The sequence below is a fragment of the Chrysoperla carnea genome, chromosome 2 (genome assembly GCF_905475395.1).
Source record: "Chrysoperla carnea chromosome 2, inChrCarn1.1, whole genome shotgun sequence".
NCBI lineage: Eukaryota > Metazoa > Arthropoda > Insecta > Neuroptera > Chrysopidae > Chrysoperla > Chrysoperla carnea.
The window spans coordinates 89547068-89572063 of record NC_058338.1 but is presented as its reverse complement, the minus strand read 5'-3'; the positions used below and the strand labels follow the sequence as shown (position 1 = coordinate 89572063).

The following is a 24996-nucleotide window of genomic DNA, read 5'->3' as shown; positions in this document are numbered from 1 at the left end:
ATGCATTGTTGATTTGCAAAATTTCAGCTCAATTCGAAACCGAGAAGTGGATCAAATTAAACTGCAAGATTTTATTACAAACAACGAACAGATGAAAATAAATAAAAGCTTGTAAAAACAATTTACATACGACGAAAACGGAAAAAATAAAATTCGGGAAAACTACATGGCTTAAGTCCAAACCTATTTTATTTTGTCATTTTTCAAAGTCGTCTCAATAAAACAATGGATTATATTCTTTTCTTTCAAATCGATTTTCTCACTTTTGGCATTTCAAACAAGTTAAGAACTGTTCTGGCTGGACATCAAACGTCTCCAGAACGAACAGATATAAATTTTTTATTTGTTTTTGGCCATTGCTTCAAAAGTTGACCACTTACGGCTTTATTACGAATACCGTGAGTTTCAGGGATCATCCAACAAGTTCTCCCAATAGCTAATGCGAAGCCCTCAGATAATTCAAGCAGTCATAACTTGATTACTGCTAATCAATAAAAATATGCTTAATTAACTTAAATGCTTAATTGTGGGTAAAAGGTCACTTCCTGCCTAATTGTGGGTAATAGTCTGTTTAAAGAATCCGTGGGCAACTAGTTTAGCACTTGGCAGTCGAGCACACCAATTGACTCTTTTTGTTATAACAAATTTAAACAACAAAGTGCCATCGTGGCAAATAGACTTGTTGGTTGTTACTAAGCTGAAAAAACTTATCGGAAGCTTTTATTAATCAGAATTTTTAGTTAATTTAAAACGCAAGCCATTGCTAAGTAAACAGTTTTTACTTCACTTCATTCACAAAAAATGAATAAAACCTATAAATTTGAAATTATATTATTTTGTGACGATACATAATTTTTTTAAACACTCTATACTATAAATAAGACAAAAATGAAATAAAAAGCTGATGTAGCACCTCCTAGTGTGCGAGACAACAATAAATAAATATGTAAAAATTCATTATTAATTCATCTTAACTACGTTTATTATTATTACTATTTGAATTTGGTTACTGATAATACGATATTATTTTTATATGAAAAACAAATTAAATAAATGATTTACGAATTTTCTACAAAAAATAACATTTAAATAGATTAAACCAATGATAAACTCCGAAAAATATGAGTTTGCTATTTTACTGTCCTAACTTTAGTATACCATTTCCAGAAATTCAATCTAAGCTAACCTTCATTTTATTAGAAATTACTTTTACATTTATTTTTATTAACCCCCGAACTAAAAAAGAGGTGTTACAAGTTTGACCGCTATTTCTGTGTGTCTGTCTGTGGCATCGTAGCACCTATACGAGTGAACCGATTTTAATTTTTATAATTAAATGGAGTGTGTTCAAGTGTTTATGGTTCCGTACCCGAAAAAACTAAAAAATTGGGATGATCTTCAAAATTGGTTTAGTTTGGAAAAGGCTTTAAGGATAAAGGTTATTTAATGGAGAGTGTTCTTAGATATGTTTCAAGTACGAGTTTAGGATTCCATACTAGAAAAATTTGTCGAGGGTTTTTTAAATTTTGTAAATATTATTTGTAATGCTTTTGAAATGCATTTCGAAATAACACGTAAAACTCATTTTTGAAAATTTTTAAAGTGCCAAAATTAGTCTTTTTAACGCTCTTTTTGTTAAACCCTGAATCAAAAAAGGGGTTTTTATAATTTATATAACGCGGTGTATAAAGATAATTTATATAATTTAATGGAGAGTTCTTAGATACGTTTCAAGTGCGAGTTTAGAGTTACGTCCCCGAAAATTTTTTTCGGTTTTTTTTATAATTTTATAAATTTCACTTGTTAATGATATAATGATATAAGACAATCTTTGAATTCCGGCTTTTACTATTTCAAGAAATTTGCTAATCGAAAGAATATTCCTAAAAGAAATCTGTTACGATTTTCCGCACCACTTTCGAATAAAATGATCTCTTTACTTTATCAAATCTTTTTATAAGCTTTCCCCGATATTCTATGTGTTTTTGTCATAAATTTATTGTAAAAATCCTACAAAAGCAAGGCTGATTTTGGTCATGAATCGATTCATAACCTAAAAACAAATCTCATCTCCATTACAGGTTGGAATTTTTTTTGCATTTAAAATTATGTAAACTGCATTTTTTTTAAATCTGCATATAAACAATAATTATTATACGCAGAGACAACAACAATAGAACCATATTGTACTTAAAAAAATTATACAAGAATTATGTAACATATTTGAGATAAATGGTAAAGATAAGATTGTTTTTGTGTTTTGAATCTTAAAATGGTAAGTAAATGTTGTATAAGTAATCTAATCTTGTTGTACCTATGTATGTAACCACAAACTACAAGAGACAAACACTATACTCGTACACTGAGATTTGAAAAATTTTAGAACAATAAACCAACAAATTTTAAATATTTATTATTAAATGTAGATGAATGTCCATGTATGGGTGGAACATAATAATATTTATTACATAATCAAAATAGGTAAGATTGCTCGACCAGCAGTGCTGGAACTGAATAGATACGCCTTTGTGCTGATGTCGATTTCACTGTAACTTTCGTTAAAATTTGTAAACGTGCTAGAATACATGACAAGATTTGAGATCAAAATTTAAATCGAATGATTAAAATTAAAGGTATAGGCAATTAAATAACTTTTTCTACCTTATTTTTGCAAAAAAACTTTTGATATGTAGGCTCTACGGCAATTCAGGTTATGACGTCACCAAGTGTATTTTCCTTTCTTTCGATTTGTAAGTTTAAATTCTTCATATTTTCGTGGTTATTGATTATATTCAAAAATTAATTTCACACGATGTTTTGGCTCGATAACAAACGAAGCAATAAAAAATTTTAGAACAAAGGCTCATTCGGTTGGCTGTGGTTATTGTGTTACCCTTCGTTAAAAAAAGTTATTTATCCATCATAAGCCTTCTCTTTAAAGCTTTTCCACTGTTGAAAAGCTTGCCAATGTCCATTTCCATTTTCTTTTCCAGGCCAATTAATTTCAGAAAGTACCTATTCAGGCGATAACTATTTTTTCAATTGTCAAATAAAATTTTTTGTTTATTTTGAGAGTAATAATTACCCATAATAATCTTATTATAACCTGTAAATATAAAATATATATCAAGGTATACTAAAATTTACTTAAATTTAATATACTATATATATTAGCCCCAAGTTTAAAACGCTTAAAAATATTTTTGCTACTAACAAAATTTTGCTATAGGTGTTTATAACAACACTCCCTTTCCGCCTGTCTGTCTGTCTGTTGTCTGTCCGTCTGTCGTCACGATTACTCATCTTACTACATCTTGTAAACCATTATAGAACAAAAACTTAAATGTAAAAAAGTTCCTTATAAAATAAACAACATTTGTTTGAAACATTCTTTCATAAACATCATTGTTTACCCGTGAGAGCGCAAATTATGCGCAAATTGTATAGAATGTATTATATGGGAATATCAGTGATATATGTGTTACATGTATGTGTGTGTAATGTGATAGAGTAATCAACACTGTCTATACTTAGTATTTCAACAATTAACTCAGTCAATTGTTTGTTTTCACTTGTTTTATTTCTATTCTAAATGAAAGTTATTGAGTTTTTTGCAAAAATTTCAAAAATTTCTTCTTGATTTTTAGGGTACCTACTTTAAGACTCAAAAATAAAGAATATCTGGGTCATTTAATTATTATTAGATAAATATTCTTTAACATATCACTTGATGTCGAAAAATCGCTCCTTGTACATGATTTTGAGCGATATCTGAAATGCTCATCTAATCGTCAAATAGACTGGATTTTCGAATTTTATGAGTCAAAAAAGAAGTTGAAAGCAAAAATTTTTTCCCGATTTTTGAAGGAAGCAAAAAGAAGTTGTGTCCCGAATTTTCGGACTTTTTTCAGTTTTTTACCTACTACGCAGGTATCACAACTTAAGGGATCGAAATAACATATCAAAAAAGCAGCTTCACATCGCCTTCTAGACGCCATTTGTACTAGTTTTTTTAAATTTTTCGTAGTTTTCATAGTTTTCTATTTTCAAGAAAACTCATTTCTGGTTCTTTTCAAAAATTTTCATAAGTCCAATTAGTAGAAGATACCTAATTATAATAATTAATTTTAACTTTTGTTTTATCTTTAACGGTTTACCTTAACCAAAATGCGAATTTTAAAAATTCTGAAAACCATTAAAATTTTTCACACATCATATCTTAAAAATTATTAGCCATACGGAACTGTGGGCTGGCTTCAACTGTTTCAAATTTAATATACTTTAATTAAAAATTATAGTAACAACTAATATCAAAAGCTCGCAGTTTCTGAATTGAACTGCAAAAATTGTCCGTATATTTTACAGTTTTTCACGGATTACGCAGGTAGCACAACTTTATTTGTTTGAAAAACGTAGTTTCACACACCCCTTAGAGGTCCAAGTAAGATGCAACTTTAAATCGCGTTTTGCAATTTTAGTTGTTTTGTTGTAAGATTTTATTGGCGTGTTTGTGAATTTTCATGTTTTGCTTTCTTCATACAAGTCGGATCTCAAATATTAAATAAGGTAAGTCAAAAAAATTGAGTGGTTGAAAAATAATAAAAAAATTTGCAGATATAATTTCAATTTTTGTCAATTAAGTTTTTCATAAAAAAAAGTATGTTCAAAAACTTTTTTTTTTCGTATAGATAAACATTCTTATAAAGTGTCTTCACATAGATATTCTTTTTCAAAGATCAAACACATGATTTGTGTTATTTGAACTGCAGTATCGTATCGTAACTTCGTAAGTACGTTTGTATATTTGTAATGTGGGTGTTTATAATAGTTATGGTTGAGTGGTCAGTGACTGAGTCGAGTTGTTTGCCATATCACATGAAGACTATTATAAACTTTATGATTATCGAGCACTTGTTTTATATATGTAGGAGTGCCATAACGTTTCTTCCTTGTATTTTTTTCGAAGATGATCTAAATTTATTTTTAAATATTTATTATAAATTTACACTTGTTAATAGTGTATAAATAGTCGCAGAAACGAAACATTAAAAAAGTTCGAAATATTTGTATAGTTAATCGAAGTTGAACGAGCATTCGATTCGTTAGAGCATCAGGAAATTCTGTGACCTAAATTGTTTTATAAGAAATTAAAAATATGCATTCTTTAATTGCATTTTAAATTGACTGTAACTATACTAAATTCACAATTCGTTTAATAGTAACGAAAATGATTCCAAGCTTGTTACTTGGAGGTTTTTGAGGTCGCTGAACATGAATATCCCGAAAAATATCAGGAGACGAGAATTTGATGACGTGATATTGGTGTTCAGCGACCACAAAACCCCCCGAGTAACAAATTTGAAATCATTTTCATCACTATTAAGCGAATTGTGAATTTAGCAGATTTACGGTTAATTTAAAATGCATTCATTATTTATACAAATTGCATATTTTTAATTTCTTACAAATCAATTTTGGCCACCCAATTTCTTAAATCAAATCTTGATCCAAAACCGCATTCAAATCCGACTTAGTGTTTAAATTTTTCGAACTTCATTGCTTCGTTTCTGCGACTTAGATGTACATTTATATACTTGACGATTATTCTTCTACACCGATTAATTTTTTTTCTTTTTAGAAAGGTTTTATTAATAGTTATGTGGTGGTATATCTTACTGTCATGTCGTGTATTTTAATATCTTAGGTTTAGTCTCTCGTTAGTTGTTCCACTTCAAGAAATAATATAAATATTCCATTATATAATCGTGTAATATCGATGATGACCAATATATACTTTTGAATGTAGGATTTATTTTATGAGTAGCGTTGCATATAATAATATATCAGGAGTGTGATATTAACTATGTTACTGATGGTAGCAAACAAATTTTGGAATAGATGTTCATTATCGATGTCCGATTTTAAATAGTTTAGTTAAAATACTGACTTTACAAGTTAATTTCTTCTAAACCGTACAGAGTATCGATATGAATTTTTCTTAACAGGCGTATAAAATAATGAGTAATTGATAAATAAAATTTCCAAATTTTTTGCATCATTTTCATTTTTTCATACATACATTCATTTCAATGTACATACATTCGATAGAAACGCAATCACAATGTCACTACAAGCTCAACAAATTTATTCGGAGTATTTAAAAGTCAGTAAATTGTTATGTACTGTGTTCAAATGAAGCAGAGTAATAATTCTTCGATAGCATTGAATATGTGAATTATTAAACATCATTATAGAAATTGAATTTTGCAAAATGAAATATCGGAAATTAAAGTCACAGATTGAAAAGGTAATTAAATTTATTGAAATAATTAAATAAAATAAAATCACGTGTTGTAAACTGAGAGTAAAATATGTTGATATGACCGCATGAAGCACTATAAATAAAGATAAAAATATTTACTTCAGAAAATAATTCCAGCACATATTATATTAAAACCATGTCATACAGAATGTTCCAGGAGAAATAGTCAATATCTTAGTTATGTATTCTCAAACGTTACAGAAATAAGAAGTGTTTTTATTTCTGTAAGGTTTCATATAGGATCCATGTTTATAAAAACTTTTATGTTTAATACATAATATTTTTTAAATATAAATTAACATAATAACTTGTTTAAACTTCTTAAAAAATAGTATTAAATTTTCAATGTAAACCATATACAGTTTGGCCATTTGACCATTTATAATATATGAAGTAAAAAGAATATAATATGTGAAGTAAGACGTTCTTATGCATAAAACAAAGAAAACAAGACAGAAGTGTTGTTTAGCAATCACATAGGTAGGCACGTTGGCTATGCATATAGCAATCACATAGCCAGGCAATTGACAGCGATCATGTGGAATGATCGCTGTCAATAAGCACATCAAACCTACCTTGCTATGTGATTGTTCTTTATTGTATGCATAAGAACTTCTTACTTCATATAGTAAACTCTTCTTAGTTTATATATTACTAGCTGTGAACTACCCGCTTTTCTGGGCAACATCCCCACTTGCACCCCTCCCTCCACATTTCCTTGCGTGGGATAACAGTTTTGTAATGTACAGTCATGCTCTGTTATTTGATACCCCACTTAGGTATATTTGTAAATATTCGATAATTCCTTCCCACTTTCTCGCTACACCTTTCTACCCTCCGAAGGTTAAAAGTAGATAAAAACAATAGATCTTTGAAGCTGGTTGTATATCGTGTCAATATTTGAGCTTAATCGATGCACAACTTTTTTATTTTTTGAAGCATATCCCTTTCAACCCCTATTTCAACCCCTTACTCTACTATAATATGGATGTATTATACATAAAAACCTTCCTCTTGAATCACTCTATTAAAGAAAACCGCATCAAAATCCGTTGCGTAGTTTCAAAGATTTAAGCGTTCATAGGGACATAGGGACATAGGGACAGAAAAATCGACTTTGTTTTATAATATGTAGTGATAGTGATAAATGGCTAACGAAATGTTTACCCAACTGTATATAAATCATAAACTTATATGAACATCTATTAAATTATATTTATGAAGTAGCGTGTCATTACCAAAGAAACATCTGGAATAAAACTCATAAACGATGCGAATAGAATGGTCCTAACATTTCTCGTACCTTATCTTCCAAAGTTTCCTTTTTCTACCCACTGCTTTTGGTAGATAATAAACTTTTTAAGGTTCCATAAATTGCCTAGTTCAGAGTTTGCTCCACAGTGTCCCATGCACTTCATCACTAGTTGATAGAACTGAAGCCGATTTTTAGATGATTAGCGTTATTTTTCTAATCTCAAATTTACAGTATTCTAAGGTTGGTATATTAACTTTTAAAATAATATTGATTAACATGTAGAAACTTTGGAGCTTTTTAATATCATGATAGGTATTCGAGCTTTATCAACAAATATTTTTCAACTTCGTAACTTTCAATAACACTACATTAACTAAATACTAATAAAAAATGTTGAACTACACCAACTGTGATTTAATATAACATTACAAAGCATTTTACTAAAACCATGTATTATGACATTCGTTAGCGTAACAGACAGTCAGACGAAAAATACGTCATACATTTATATACAAATAATATTTGTTTTATAAAAGGAATGTTTCAGTGTGTCCCCAAGTTTTAAATTCCTTTGATGTTTACATACAAATTATTTTTACTATTTGAATGTTATTCTTTGTTGTCTTTCTTTGTATTTCTATTAATATTAAATATCGAAATCATTCATTTCATTTCGTTTTAATGTATTACTTAAATTAAATATTAAAATATTTCAGCTATTTTTTTTATTATGTTATAAAACAGCCTTCAAAAAATTATTGATAAAAACAATAATGTTATTATCTTTAAGAAAAATTGTTGACATCTTTGTTTGTCAGAAGATTTTACCAAAAAAGAAACCCGCATCTTCGAGATTTTTTTCCCAATAAGCATAATTAAGATATACAGTGTGTCGCATTTATGATGAAGACACAATCATATTAATTTCTAAATTGACTTTAACGTCCAAAAAAAAAAATAATAATAATAATTTCAAATTGACTTAATGTGACCGTGAGCCCATTTTAAAACGAAATTTCATATGTTTTTTTTTTGTCTGCTATTTGGAGAATTAATAAAGATATGTTTGATAGCACAGAAAAAAGAAATTTTAACAGCGGCTCGAGTTTTTAGACTTTCATTTTCGTGCCTCGATTTTCGTAGTTTCACTGCATTATTTGCCTCCTGTCTGTTTGCAAGTTTGTCCATATAGTACATTAGTTAACCACCATCAATATGGCGTTTCATACTGAAAGTAGGTGATCGCAACATGAAATGAACCGAGTTACAACCATGAATAAAGACCAAAGGTTTTTCAAAAGTGACGACACAAAACGACGATAGCTGTTAATTCCATCTTCTTAAAAGGCAGATGTTGACTACTATCAGGTCTTTTTTGCCTTTTCTCCACAAGGGAACATTAAATATATTGGAAAAATGTGAACTTCCTCCAATACCTCGCTCAACTTTGGAAAGTAAGGAACAAAAGTAGTTGTAATTGTGCACCTAGTTCTCTTTCGAGAAGAAATTGCGAAAACCTGATTTCGGGTACCTTTAACTTCAGGAATTGTATCAGTAAGAACCATGTGTATAAAAGCTTTAATCGTTGAATTATCTGAAAGTTTGTTCTTTGCACGTTTTACAGATTTTTAGCTATCTTTCATTGACGGTTCTAAATATGCAACAAAAAAAATAAGCAAAAAAAAGGCACATAGTTAATTGTTTTGAATTTTCAAAAACTAAGCAACACAAAACATTAATGTTCACTAAAACATTATATTTAAAATTGTATGATGCCATTAACATAATATATTATGTTTTATACAGATAGTTTTGTCTGGTGGTATACACTACAGTTGTTACTTACTCAACAACAAGAACTGAGTCTCATATATATGGATAATATATGCTATAATATACTAGGTTTCAACGGCAACTTTTAATTAAAACTTCCATCGTCAAATTGTTTTTTTTTTCTCTTTCTATGTTTGCATACATATGTAGGCAAATATACAGGTATAGACCAGCCATTAGAAGATAGTCCGTTCATTCGATGATCTAATATCGAAATAATATTTCGATATAAAACACAAACAAATTCTATGTAGTATCAATTTGTCAACACTTCGATTCTCAAATAAAGAGAAAAGAAAGTTGAAATATAAAAATTTGCTTTTTCATACTAGATAGATAATATTGGATATCTGGCAGAAGTTTTCAGTTAAAATCAACTTTTCTGAATAAAAATTGGTGATATTGTAAAAAAATAAGGTACTAAAACTTAAGACTCCTGAGCAAAATATGCAAATATTGACAAATATCGTATACGAAAGCCAAAAAAATTGATATCTGATTATTTCTCTTCCAGTTTTAGAGTAACTTTTTTTCATAAAACAAAAAATAAGTTTTCCATATGGTACCGACAAAATTGGACACACTGTATATTTTCATTAGACAAATTTTGATACAATTTTTAATTTTTTTAAAATATTTTTTTTAAGTTCTCAATATAGGAAGTTATTGTAATGAGTCTAACTTTCGAAATCGAAATTTTCAACATATCTTTACGTTTCTTGATTAGGACAAGGCATTAACACCAATTTAGAGAACATTATGCAGACATTTTTTTCGCCGTTGATATCGAGCAAAAAAAAAAAAAGTTATCGACTTCGTTGAGGTGTCGATCGAAGCATATTAGAGGCAATGATGATCCGAAAACAATTTCGAACATTCGGTCGAGCCGTTTCGAGTCGGGCAAGCTTTATTTTAAATTTTATCCTGATTGATATCGCGCTTACAAAAAATGATATCGACTTCGTTGAAGTGGAGGTGCCGATCGAAGCATATTAACCGCAAGATGATCCGAAAATAATTTCATACGATTCGATGAGTTTTTAGTTATCGAATGGGAAGTTATTCGTGTGGACTTCAAGGGTCGCACCAGACTCTACCCACGGCTAGTTTATTTTAATTTTGTTAATAGACGACTTTTTTCTATTTTTCCTTAAATGAATTGCAAGCACAGGCTTCATATGATTTAATTTTACTGGATGACTATAAAATAAAATTTCTGTAGCCTAACGTGTCGTAGAACTTATCTGTAGCTACAGTGACTGATCTAATTTAAAACTATGTAGTCAAATGTTGAATATAACATATACAGGGGTAGATGAGTTGAAGAAAAATATAACTAAAGCTCCCTCGCTCCCACCTTCAGCTATAATATCAGTGGGTTACACTTCAAAGAAATAAAAAATGTACAAAATGTAAATACGAAGCATGAAAAATTATAAACTTATCACAAACAATATTTTCTTAAAAAATTTACACGACAGAACTAAATATAAGAAAAACAAGTGAAAATAAACAACTGAATGACTTAATTGTTGAAATACCTTGTATAGACTGGGATTACACTGATATTCCTATATAATACATACTATATAATTTGCGTCTTATTTGCGCCATCGCGAGTAAACAGTGATATTTACGAAAAAATGTTTCGAACAAAAGTTGTTTATTTTTTTATAAGGAACATTTTTTACATTTAAACTTTTGTTCTATCTCTAACGGTTTACAAGACCCAATTGACCTATGTTGACCTCCCTTTTTATGTCCTGAGCACGCTGTAAAAATTTAAGATTGATATCATTTTTCGTTTTTGAGTTATCATATTGACAGACAACCGAAAATGGATTAATTAGGAGATTTTATAAACACCTATACCAAAATTTTGTTCGTAGCATCAATATTTTTAAGCGTTACAAACTTGGGACTAAGCTTAATATACTATGTATATTTCATGTATACATGATATAATTATATCGTGGTAGATATTATACTTCGTGGTTGATCGTTTCAAACTTAAAATCAAGCTATACATGAGAGAAATTGAATGCGGGAACATAAAAGGGATGGAGTCCTTGAGTCCTTAGCGTAGACTAGAAAAAAAGAGGCTCTTAAATTGATATTGTCTATTAAATCATGCATTTTTACATTTTAAAAATTTTTGGTAGTATTTAGACAATATTCTTAGAAAAATAGTGGTTGCAGACTAAGAAATAAAAATAAATTCCACACAAAACAATAATGTACGAATAGAAATAATTTTATCAAAATATTTCTTTCGGTGTAAGAAAAAAAAACCATTAATATAATTTTTGTATTATTATAGGATATCTCAATGGAGCATATCGGCAATTACATCCAATAACGTTTTATTTTTTCTTTGATTAGTTTTTCGGTTCGCCCTTATCGGTTGTAAACTATCATTTCTATTATTATTATTATTATTATTATTATTCGATTCTATGGTAAGATTTTAGGATTTTGTCATCTATTTCGAATAATAGAAGAATTTCGAATAATAAAAGTGTTTATTTGGATATGTACTACTTTTTAAATTTTAAGGGAGAGTATTATTAAATTTTAAGGGAGATTTTTTGATTTGAAACTTTTGGTATCTATGATGATTATCTATGATTAACGATGAAAAGGTAACATTGAGGTTTTTATCATTTATTTATCCTTATATTAAGATTATGTAAAAAATTTCAAATAAAAATTTTCATTGGAACGGAAGTTATACCACTTCGAAGACACCCGAATCGAAAACTAACGTCTTCCACGATTTCGCCAATCAGTCAGAAGATTTGGAAGATTGCCGAAAAAAAAGTTTTTTTAATGTCTTCGTTACGAAACAAATAGAAACACTCGAAGATTGTGGGTAGGTCTAGTCTTGTGCGTTTACATGTGCTTAGTTTACTGGATAAATTTCAAGTGAAACCGTTGAACCGTTCTCCAGTTAAGTTGGAAGAAAGTTTAAAAAACGCGTTTTTAGAAAAATGCTTTTAATTGCGGAATCTTTATAACGACTACGAATTTAAATAAAAAAAAAGTCTACTAATATATTCTACACATGTCGATTCTTAACATGTGTAGAATATATTGGTAAAGTTTTTTTTTAGTCGTTAGTCGTTAAATTCGTAGTCATTAAATGGTTAAATAGATTTTTTGAAACCACGGGAAGGACTTCACACGGGAAGACTCCCATAAATTTAGTATTAAGAGCGTTGACTCACGAAATACTTATTACAAGAATATCAACAGTTAAGTAAACGCACTTGATCATTGAATCAGCTCACTGGTCGAGCGGTCGAAGGCGTTAGTCTTTGATCCTTTGGCTACTTTTTTCTCGGTTGCGGGTTCAAATTCAGGCAGCGGCAGTTTAAAAAAAAAAAAAACGTGTATATAATACCTTAAATAAGAAAATATGTTTTGGTTGATTTCAAAACATTTTTTAGATATAAATGCTCCACATATCGATGAAAATTCCTGTGGACTTCATATGTAAATGAACATTTTTTCATACAACCATAACAAAAATACACAATACTTAATCTACGGTATTTATTTCCTAAGGTAATTTTCTGTTTTTGTGTAAAAAGGTTGACAAAGTTGTGGTTTAAAATAAATTGTACATAATAATAAAAACCTTTATTTAATTATTCAATCAAATGTTAGACATTGTAATGTGGTTTTACCTTTTTAAACAAAGTTGAAAAATTTTAAATACTTTTCACAATAAATACAAAGTAAATAAATATATAAATGTTTGGTATCAGAAAATATGCAAAGGTGTGGAACAATAGACCATAATATACCGAGTCGTTGCGTTTGTTTGTGCTTGCTTGCTTGCTAGATGGTAAAAGAAAACAAAAATACTACAATCACAATCAAATATAAATTCATTTGAATTTGTCCATTTGTTATTTTTGACCTCCATACTGTAAACTGCTTCAGTGAGTTGTCATTGGATTAACATGTTTTGAGCCAGTTAATAGCATTACCAGTATAGGTGCTTTTTTAGACACATGGAGAACGTGTTCTCTTAAGTTCAATCTAGTACTAAAAATTACAAAAATATACTTAACCCTGAAATATTAATCTTGTAACTTTTCTCAAACAGAGATGTCAATAATTGGAAAAGAATTTCGGTGGTATGATATAAATTATAGGAATTTTATGAAATATTATAAAGTGTCGAAGAGTACATAATACAAATTCAAATATCACATAAATTTGTTTAATTTTATCATGGATATAGTAAAAATTACATATTTTTATACTTTGCAGGGACCATGTTGGTTGGTTGAATTCAGAATATTATAAGATTATTGATGCTTCGTCTCCACTTCGATTCTCAATTGAAGGGTATGCGGGTACAATATTTTAACAAAGTCAAATTTTTGCCGAGGCAAAACAAAAAGCACGCAATGTATCTCATCCCGCATGGCATCCACTTCTATATCAAATTTTATAATAATCTGAATGCAACCAACATTGCCGCTGTAAAGGGTAAAAATAAGTAATATTTGCTATATCCATGGTAAAATAAGCAAATTTATGTGAGAATCAATCAACTGAATTGGTAAATAGATGTATAATCTTCGACACTCTTAAAATGTTTCAAAAACCTCCGTCAGATATCAAGACATAGAATTTCGCTTCCAAATCCTCTAATTAAATGTTATTTTTTTACTGAGACAATTTGATATTGGTACTTTAAACTTAGTTTTGGAACTAATTAAACTATGTTACTTATCGCACGTTATCGTTCGGATTTGTTTGCTGGTTGGGAGGTAAAATCAAAGAAAGTGCAACAAAAAATACTACACAAAAATCGACATGTATCAATCGATTAAGCTTGTTATGAATTTGGAGAAAATGCAAAATATTTGTATAACTGACAATAATGTTTTATCATTTAAAAAATTGAGTTGTGAAAGTTATCAGAAAATAAAGCTAACAGAGATAATTTAAAGTAGGTACAATGAAATTTTTATATCATAAGAAATATCCTGATCAAACCAAACGTAATGTACGCACATATTGGCTACTAAATCCGAAGTATGTCTTTTTTAAGCTAACACTACAATTGATTCATATAAAATTAAATTCTTTAAAATCAAACAAGTATTTAACTTCTAAAATTAATACCTTAATATTTCAGAAAAATATCTTGTAAATAAAAAAAAAGTATGTGTACATTTATAATGTACCAAGGTACGAAAAGAACAAAGTTCCTACCGGGTGTTCCACGACACCTCTCGTTCATTTAATGTATTAGTTATGCTTAATGGTTCATCGTTATCGACTAATAAGCCGGATAGACCTAAAATTATGCCGATTGTACAATGTGAACGTATTTTCATGCAGATTGGTCTTGCCAGTTGTCAAAGCAGATCGGCATAATGCTAATGGACCTCGAATAAACCTTAAGAGTCAACCGATATAAATGTATGAAAATTTTGAACATGGAAGTAGTTTGACGGTGACACCAGATTTTTATTTTATTGTTATGTCATAAAGTCAAATACTTTCTAAACGATTGTGATATTGTGTCGGCATTGATTCTTGTCGTATCATTTCAATTTGTTAATTTTTATTTTATTTTCAAACAAAAAACAATAAAAACCGAATATTTTTTTTAAATTCCATATTATATTGATAATCAAATTTGATAAAATCATCGAATATTATTTTAACATCGTTGTCAACAAAAATTATTTGACATATGTCATGATCAATTACAGTAAAACTTATAACATAATAATTTCAGATATACTATTGTTTTACAAACAGTAAAACTATACATATAACATAAGATACACATGTATAAATTGGGACTCAACATACTCGAAAACGGCTTATTTTTGACAATTCGTTGTGTGCGTAGTCGTGGTAGAGACAATACAAATCGATGCCGGCGCTTCCAGCGAAAAGGGGGGGGGGGGCGATAAAGGGGGCCGTTATGACTAATTTGCAATTATTTGTTAATAATGTTAATGTTATAGCAAATGTCAAATTAAAATTATTGAATAACACTAATTAATTAACTTAATTAATGCATTAAAATTGTGAAAATACGAAATCAAATTACAAAAATATTATTTTTCAAATGTTAACTATCATAATTATTTATTTAAATTTGTGAGACAATAATATTAAATTTTCAATGTAAGTCATAAATGCAATCCATACAATTATATATGCATCCATACAATTCTACAATTAAAGTAGTGTATCGTTACCATGGAAATATAATCATAATAATCAATAATAGGCGAAAGTCTTTCTACAATTTAAAAATATATTATCCAGATTTTAAATCCACAAAGTGTCTAAAAGATTTCTTTACCCTTTTTCGTTCACTGGTTATTGGACTTTTCTCTTAATTTTATTCTTCTAAATAATTTTTCCAATTTACCCTCTTTCCGTCGTTTTATTAATTTAACTGAAAATTAACGGAACCGAAATTTTCTTAAGTATAATGTACTCAAATATTAAGGATGTAGGAGAGCCAGGGTAATTTTGGATAAAAGGATTGATTTTTTTTATATGAAGTTGGACTAAGTCCAAAATAATTCGGAAAATTTCAGAGGGTTTACCCGCTTATTTAAATAAATAAATGACTGAAATGAAAAGTAAGCATATTTAATATTGATATTATGGGAAAACGATAGTTGGATGATAAGTTTTCCTAGATTTCTCCAAAACTAGTCGATAGAAATTTAAAAAAACTATTTAAAAAGAAAATCTTAATAAATTATTGAAACAAAAAAAACCCGTTGTGTCCGGCTAATTAAGAATGTATGAGCACGGTAGTGGGGTCACGAATTTAAAAAAATATATATCTTCATTTTTAATGGTGAATTATGTTATAACTCGACGAAAGGCAAGAAATAAATTTTTCGATATATGAAGTAGTTTTCAAAATATCGAAAATTGAAAATTTTGTTTAATTATTTGGCATTCGATATTTCGAAAACCAAGGCAGATATCGAAAAAGTTTATTCTTATTTTTTGTCTACATTCATGAAGTAACAAAATTTATCATCAAAGTTGAAAATAAGATAAAAATAATTTCAACCCAAAGGCTAAACTTGTGTTGGCGGTGGTACTGACTTAAATGCGTAAAAAAAATTTGTACAGCTTTACTGGAATAGTAGTCTGATTTTGTTCAAACTTACAAAAATCATATAATCTTCTTCGGGCCAAGTTCCCCGAGCAGATTTTTGGCATACCTAAGTCAGGAAATATTTACAGAGGTAGAGCCATTTCAGCCTAATCTTCCATTCTGATTTAATGGAAGCACAAATTTAAAAAAAAAATACATTTTCAGTTGGATGGTGAATCATGTTATAATGTGACAATATAAGACGAAAATTATGAATAAAATTTTTCGATATTTGAGTTAATTTTCAAAATATCGAAAATTGAAAATTTTGTTATATTATTCAGCATCCGATATTTGGAAAATTTTAATTCTTATTTTTCGTCTACATTCGTGAGGTTAAAACGAAATTCATCATCAAAGTTGAAAATAAGATACAAATAATTTCAACCAAAATTCTAAACTTGGCGCTCGAAAAACCTTAAAACACTCTTTTTCACAGATTGTACACACACAAAATCTTAAAGGGTTAAATATGTAGTAAAATATTTATATGGGATAATAATTAATTGTTGATGTATAATCGTGAGTGAGAAAACAATACTTCGAAAAGTAATATTATCTTAAACATAAAGTACGTCAAGTACAACTATTTTTTTCATTACCAACTTGTGAATAGATTTTTTTACTATACTCAGTAACAAAAATCAACATTAAAATGTGTAAAGAAAGAAAGACATTCTCACATGCAATAATATACAAGAGCCATGTGATCAAGAGTCAAACGAATGACTCGTGTATATTTCTAGTACACTGGACCAGATTTATAAAAGCAGCATCTTTTTCATCATTGTAAGGTTTATACACTATTCTAGCTATAAAACATATAGTAATACAATTATACAAAAAGATCTTTAAACATTGAAGGCGGAATTCGTAGATTCTTTTTCTAAGTCTCACCTGTGTCCCTTTAATCTGAAAGCACTTATAATACGAGAAACACTTACTAGACTATGTTAGGTTCAATAGAAGAGCTTTGTCTTTTACCTTTTTATAGAAGCTTTCTACACTTTCTTTGAAAACGCTCCGACAGTGGAAATACACGCCAGAAGATTCTCAAGCATTTATAAAATTTTGTCCAAAAATTTCAATTATCTTTAGTGGCTCATCATTTTTAGTATTAGTTGCATACGTATGTTGGTATGTTAGTATGTAACAGAAACTTTTAACATGTCTCTGACCCTCTTCAAATCGTCGGCCTAACTCAAAATTTGATATACTTATCAAGGACCGATGACAATACAATAATTTAATAAGTTTATTTGATATCAATTATCAGCATAGATCAAGATTTTCAGGATTAACGATTTCCATATCAGGAAATACATACATTTATTTGCGCTCCCACCATTTATACTGAATTTTCGATAAAGAAATATTTAGTCTAAAATACTAAAAAACACAAAATAAATAATAGTTGAAAAAAACTAAAAAAACATGTTTTTATAACTAGCTGAACTTAAAGGCAGAAAATAAGTTTTTTAAATTCAAACAAATCATTTTATCGTAAAAAAGTGTGTGGTGTTTTTTAAGATATTTTATAATGACTTTTTTTTTTTACCAATATCTGTCTATAAATTATTTAGAATACTTGAATTTTAGCACCACAAGCTTTTTTACGATAAGTGTTGGCTTGTCAAATTCGTTGACATACTGTACGGAATTAATTACTTATATTTTGTATGGTATTACACTGAGTTATATTATTCTACGACTTTTTATTAGAAAACTTAGTAATAACGAGTGTAAATTGTGTGTTGTTAATGTGTTGTGAACTGTCACCAATTGACAGGTCACATATTAATACGTCATCAACAGGGAGCGCCAAAAGACTGCGTTTAAACATCTCAAAATTATTTTGTATTTAAAATATTCTTTTACATTTAATTAACGCATTTTTAAACAGTATTCATATTTTTTACTATGTTATAACGGTGTAAACAATGAATTAAAAATATACAAAAATACATGAATATTCCCTATTGCCGTCCATTATGCATTCAGGAACATTTTATCTAATATCTACCTCGAATCTCCGGTAAATACTTTGTACACATAATATATTATTATACAATAATATTAGCATATATTTTAATATGCTCGAATGTTTGTTGTTTTTTTCAAATATATATGTTTGAACAATCTCATTGAATATTATATATTCTTACTAATCATGGTCCATTAATCAATCGATATGTGTTTGTACGGAAAAATTATTTTTATTTTTCACTATACAACATGTATAAAGGAACGTGAATCATTTCAATAGTGGACACATCTATATAACCAACTATCGTATAACACATGAATCTAAATATGTTCATCTTGAAGTGGTGACAAAGACTTTCTTGGTGACAAATGTTTGTAGATAGTTAAAACTTTTAAAATATATAAAAAACAATTACGAAATGGAAAGAGGCATTTGTTTACGATTAAGTAGAGGTCGAATGATATTACCTAAGATTAGGTTAGGTTAGGTTATATTGGCTGTCCACGAAGGACATACTTAGGCTATAGAATCCATTGTGATACCATATATGTGTTTTACCACCTTTCCGCTGATAATTTCATTTGTCAGCTCCTCAATTTCAGAGGCTGAGTGAACCTCCTTCATGCATATACATACCATGCACTACACCAGCCCGTCACAACTATTAATTAAATTAATTTTGTTGCGACGGCGGGAATCGAGCCCGCTACCTTAAGCATACCGCGGAAGGAATTGGTTACGCCTTTACCTACTGAGCTAATAGGGCGACTAAGATTAAATAAAATATTAATAGTTTTTTTGAAGAGGCCTTAAAGACCTTCATAAATAGTCTTACGTTGCTTGTGTATTTGTATGTGTTATCGTAGGTCCCAAACAGTTGTTAAAAGTTCACCAGCTCTTTAGTCGTATTGGAAAAATCATTAATTAACAGGGGCGGGCTGATCATATGGGAATTCGAGAAATTCCCGGTGGGAGGTGACCTCAGAAATAAAAAACGGCTGCTAGTGGCCCAAAAATGGGGAAAAAAATTTTGTATAATACAATTTATCTGTGTATTTATTTGATACAATCACTCTACCTTAAAACTTTAATTATAGACTGCGGTCTATTGTTTAATGTGTATACCATAACGGAAAATAACAAAAACAAATTTGTATACTCTTTTATGTTTTTTAAGTTTTGCAACTTGTTTTGAGGCTTAAAATCATTATCATAACTATTTCCTGCTAAACCTAATCGAAATATGCAGGCTTTCGAAAAGAAACAAATAAAGAGTACTTCAAGGAAAATTTGTGCAAAAATAACAAATTTTTAAAGCTTCCTTTCACAAATACATCAAAGCTTTGAAGAAAATTTTTCATTCAATTTGTGTCTTTTTTCATATCTCGACTCCACTGTATATAAATTCTTTACGAATATACAAGAATCAATTCTATCTCAACATTTAATTACAACAATTAAAACAAATTCACACTACTATTTCCGGTTCAAGAAACACGACAGAAATACTGCAATCAACACAAATCACAAAATTAAAACACAAATTAAAAAAATAAAATAAAACTTATTCAAGGATATTTAAAAATTGATAATAACGAAAGGCATTAATTATTTGTTGGAAAAGATCTTCAATACTAATAATTACAGTTTGAAAATCATTAAAATATACAATTACATTACTTTTCAAATCGTTCAATCAGTCCCAATGTTAAGCAACGAAGAACAGTATATTTTTTTGCATGATTGTAATCATTATTACAACATAGTCTCAAGAAAGTCACAATACCATGTAAAAACTATCTATAAAAAAAGCAACATTACTAAAATAAAACGTGGATAGAATCTTTAGAAGCAACACCTATAACTTTCTACAACACCTAATATTTTCAACAACTTCGTTCAATATCGCGCGGCGATTTGCGCAAAAAGTTAATTCGCGCATTTTTCTTAATATCTCTTAACCATCTTCTTTTAAAAGTTGCCAAGTATAAAGTAGGAATTCCAAATTAGAATTTTCGGTATTTTCCACAAGCTATACAAGTTATGTTATACAAGTATTGAATTCGATCCAAGTCTTCAGGTTCAATTAAAACCTCACTCTGATTCACAACTGGCAACATTCGACGATAATTTAAATTAGAAAGTTATTCTTTATAGAAACGCAAACATTCTTTGTTTTAAACGCAAAAGTTTTTTTAAAACCAAATGGTTTAGATAGTAATTGATAGCAAAAATCTAGCTTTTTGTGCATTTCTTCATTCAATTTGTATAAAAACGGTTTTTTTAGAAAGAGTGTCCAGATTCCGCAAAAACAATTACACGAAATAACAATTTTGATATGAAAAACGATTGTGGGCAAAACTTTTCAGTCCGACATAATCTTAACTGTGCGGTTTGCGGAAAAATGTTATAGAGTAGATTGAGCTTTTCTTAGAGTCGGAAAACCTAAGTCAAGTTTAATGTCTGTGTAAGATGTGTGCCTATAGATCCAATATTTTTTACTTGAAGCATTTTTATCGAAAAAAGTTATTTTTTGAGTTTCAAAAGTAAGTCAACTTAAAAAAAAAAACATCCTTTATATTCATATTCAAATGCTTTATACATTGTACCACCTCAAAATGTAAGGATATCATAAAATTTCTAATTTCAGAGCGAAACAAAATGCTTTCTCGCAGAGAATTTTAAAAAATCAACATAACTAAGGTAAACCAGAAAGAGTGCACATCGTAATACTATCTTGTGCGAGCATGGTGACATTACATGTCCATGTCCACAATAATATGTCGTGTATCGTGTGGTTTGCTTGTTTGTTTTTACTCTGGCTCGTTCCACATAGTACATAGTACACATACAAATGGAGGCAGAGAGTTTTGCGGTTTTGAAAACGTGAAAAAATTCCATTAAGTTTTTCTTTTAAATTTGTCTTTTACCACCTAATAGGTACTAAATAATAATAATGATTACGGGTCTTTGAAAACAAAACAAAAAACCGTGGTGCCTGACTAATTAAGGATGTATGAGCACGGTATGGTGGGGACACAAATTAAAAAAAATATATTTTTTCAATTTTGATGGTGAATTATGTAATAACTTGACAGTCTCGAAAATTATTAATAAAATTTTGCGACATCTCGAGTAATTTTCAAAATATCGAAAATTGAAAATATTGTTTAATTATTAAACTTTTTATATTACGAAATCCAAGGCAGATATCGAAAAATTTTATTCTTATTTTTCGTCTACATTCATGAAGTTATAACATAATTCATCATCAAAGTTGACAATAAGATACAAATAATTTAAACCACAAGTCTAAATTTGCCTTGATGCTCGTACTACCTTAATTAGCAATGTTGACTTAAAAGCACCATACAATTTAATTTAATTGTTTATTATTATTTCAAATTTTTGTGAACTTAAGTCAAAGTCCCTCATACATGATACTTTTAATAACCTTTATTATCCTAGCACATTATACCACTAAATATATGAGAATAAGTGTATGCACTTCAATCGAAATCGCACATTACGTATTTTCATTTAAACAAGTTAAAATGCAACTAAAAACTTACAAAGAAGTCGGGACTGAACCCGGGTCCTCTAGATAATCGGTCTAGGACGATCTAGGACGGAGTTGGTTACGTCCCATTTGTTTAATGTGCGGACAACATACGGTGAGTAACTTTAAGACTCCAAGATGAACTCCATCTTATTCAACTTAAAATGTATAAGGAATTGAACTACTAAATTAACTAAATTTACTCAAAAAAACAAGTGAAAACAAACAGTTAACTGAGTAAATTGTTGAAATACTCTATATAGAAAGTGTTTAATATCAGTGCTTGCATTATTTTCTTATAAATTTGAAGAGTTTAAAAACCAATACAGTTATGGCGGTCTTTCGATCGCCATTAATTTGGTTTTCGAAAGTATTTTCTAAAATTTTTTTTCGTTTTTTCGAAAAGGTTTCACAAGGCCACTAGTGGAAGCTACCTGCAAACTTTTTTTTTTGAACTCCCTATCTCATATAGTTTTGGAGAAAATAAACACCAAAGTTTTGTCCTAACAAACAAAACTTATTTTTTTTTTTTATAAGGAACATTTTTTACAGTAAATTTTGGTCTATCTCTGAAGGTTTAAAAGATAAGTCCTAATGGATCTTTGTTGCTCATATACAAACTTTTCACGCCCTGAGCACGCTATATAAATATCAGCTTGATATATCTTTTTGTTTTTGAGCTATCGTGTCCACAGACAGGCAACAGACAGCCGGAAATGGATTAATTAGGTGATTTTATGAACCTATACCAAAAATTTGTTCGTAGCAGCAATATTTTTAAGCGTTACAAACCTGGGTCTAAACTTAGTATACCTTGATATATATTTCATATATACAGGGTATAACAAGACAATTTGCTTAAAAATAGAGTCAACTTTTTTAGTAATTGATTTAATTCTTATGATCTTTAATTCTTAAATGCTATTTTACTAAGCATAAGGTTATATAGAGATCGTTTGGAAAAATTGACGGGATAACATTTTACAGAGTTTTCAAAATCACGCACTGTTGCTGTTTCACTCCGTATAGGTTTTTATCATAATCTAAATACGTATAAAATCCATTTCAGTTACAATGTAGTAAAGTGGTACTTACAAGAGCAGCACATAAGAAACGCACATACATACATACGTAAAGTAAGTACATTATTCTCATAGATTATACATAAATCAATACATGTATAATCAAACCTACGCTACGTGAACTAGCCAATTCACTTATACAACAACAATATATATGTAATATAATCTATATCTAAGCAATACAGTCAGTGTGTATGCTGATCTATGTTTATTATTACGTACAGGGTGTGTTTATAAAGATTGGGTCTTCATTAAATATTTTAAGCTGTGTATCCTTATTATACACACACATATTAGAATCGTCAATTATAATCGAGAGACTTTCATGTAAATAAAATATCGTATACATGATTAAAGTAAACAAAACAAATAATAATAATAAAAAATAAGTAAATAAACAAAGTAAAAATAAAAATTCGATGAGTTGGAAAAATTGCACTCTGTGTCGAATGGTAGGGCGCTTGGCATGAATCCAAGAAGTCCGAGTTCGAATCCTGGTTAGAGTCTATTTTTTTCAATTCTCGTTAATTAATGCGTATCCTTACTTTAACATCTAATGCATCTTATAACGTTAACACTTTACAAAATCAACGTCCGTTGAAATTGTTTATTGCTCTTTTTCAAATCATCACTCTATAGAAGGGACAGTGTCGGAGCATTCAACCGGTTACATAGAAAGCTCACTCTAGGTAAGAGCTTCACAAGAGAAGCAATACATAAACTACCAGAATAGGAACTCTAGTGTGAAATCTGTGGTCAAATCAGAATGGAAGATTAGGCTGAAATGGCTCTACCTCTGTAAATATTTCCTGAAACTCAAATATGCCAAAAAAATCTCCTCGGGGAACTTGGACCACAGAAAATTTAATGATTTTTGTTTTCTAGTTTGAACAAAATCAGACTACTATTCCATTGGAGCTGTACAAATTATTCTACGCATTTAAGTCAGTAAGAGCGCCAAGGCAACCACAATTGTGGTTGAAATTATTTGTACCTTATTTTCAACTTTGTTGATAAATTTTGTTACTTCATGAATGTAGACGAAAAATATAATAAAATTTTTCGATATTTACTTTGGTTTTCGAAATATTGAATGTCAAATTTTCGATATTTTGAAAATTAACTCAAATATCGAAAAATTTTGTTTATAATTTTCGTCTTATATTGTCAAGGCACAATGTGTTTTTTTTAATGTGTTTTCAATAATTTATTAAAGTTTTAACTTTAATTAAAATTTTTTTTTTTAATTTCTACCGACTAGCAATCTATGAAAGCATATCATCCATTAATCGTTTCCCCAAAGACTAATGTTAAATATGCATACTTTTGAAGTCATTTATTTATTTAAATAATGGGGCAACCCTTCTCAAATTTTGAGAATTGATTTAGTCTTAGTCCAACTTTATATAAAAAAAATCAAGTCTTTTATAAAAAAAGGCATGACAAAAGACATGAAAAGAATTATTCTTAGAAGAGCTTCGGTTTACTCTGTGATTTTTAGTCTATCTATCTAGACAAAAAACATAAATGCAGTTATGATAAAGGTTAAAATGCTATCACTGAGCAAATCTATTCATCTCGGTTGCATTTTAATTTTGTGTTGCATATGCATCGCAAATGTTCAACTTTTCCCAGCTCTAATAAAATTACCCTGAAAGAAATTCAAGCAGGGCACTCTCAGGACACAAAAAACTTTAGAACCCTTTATTGATAAGTCCAGGCAATGAGTTGCCGTCAATAAGATTCATTACATGCAAAATTTCAACTGCGAAATCGACTTATACATCTAAAGA

The 24996-nt window shown here is 29.1% G+C and overlaps 1 protein-coding gene across 3 annotated transcripts in view; it reads right to left on the bottom strand.

Annotated features, from left to right (window-relative positions):
- The window catches only part of LOC123293927 (E3 ubiquitin-protein ligase SIAH1B-like), a 145168-nt gene that overhangs the window by 70459 nt on the left and 49713 nt on the right, over positions 1–24996 (bottom strand). The gene's annotated exons all lie outside the window — the stretch shown is intronic.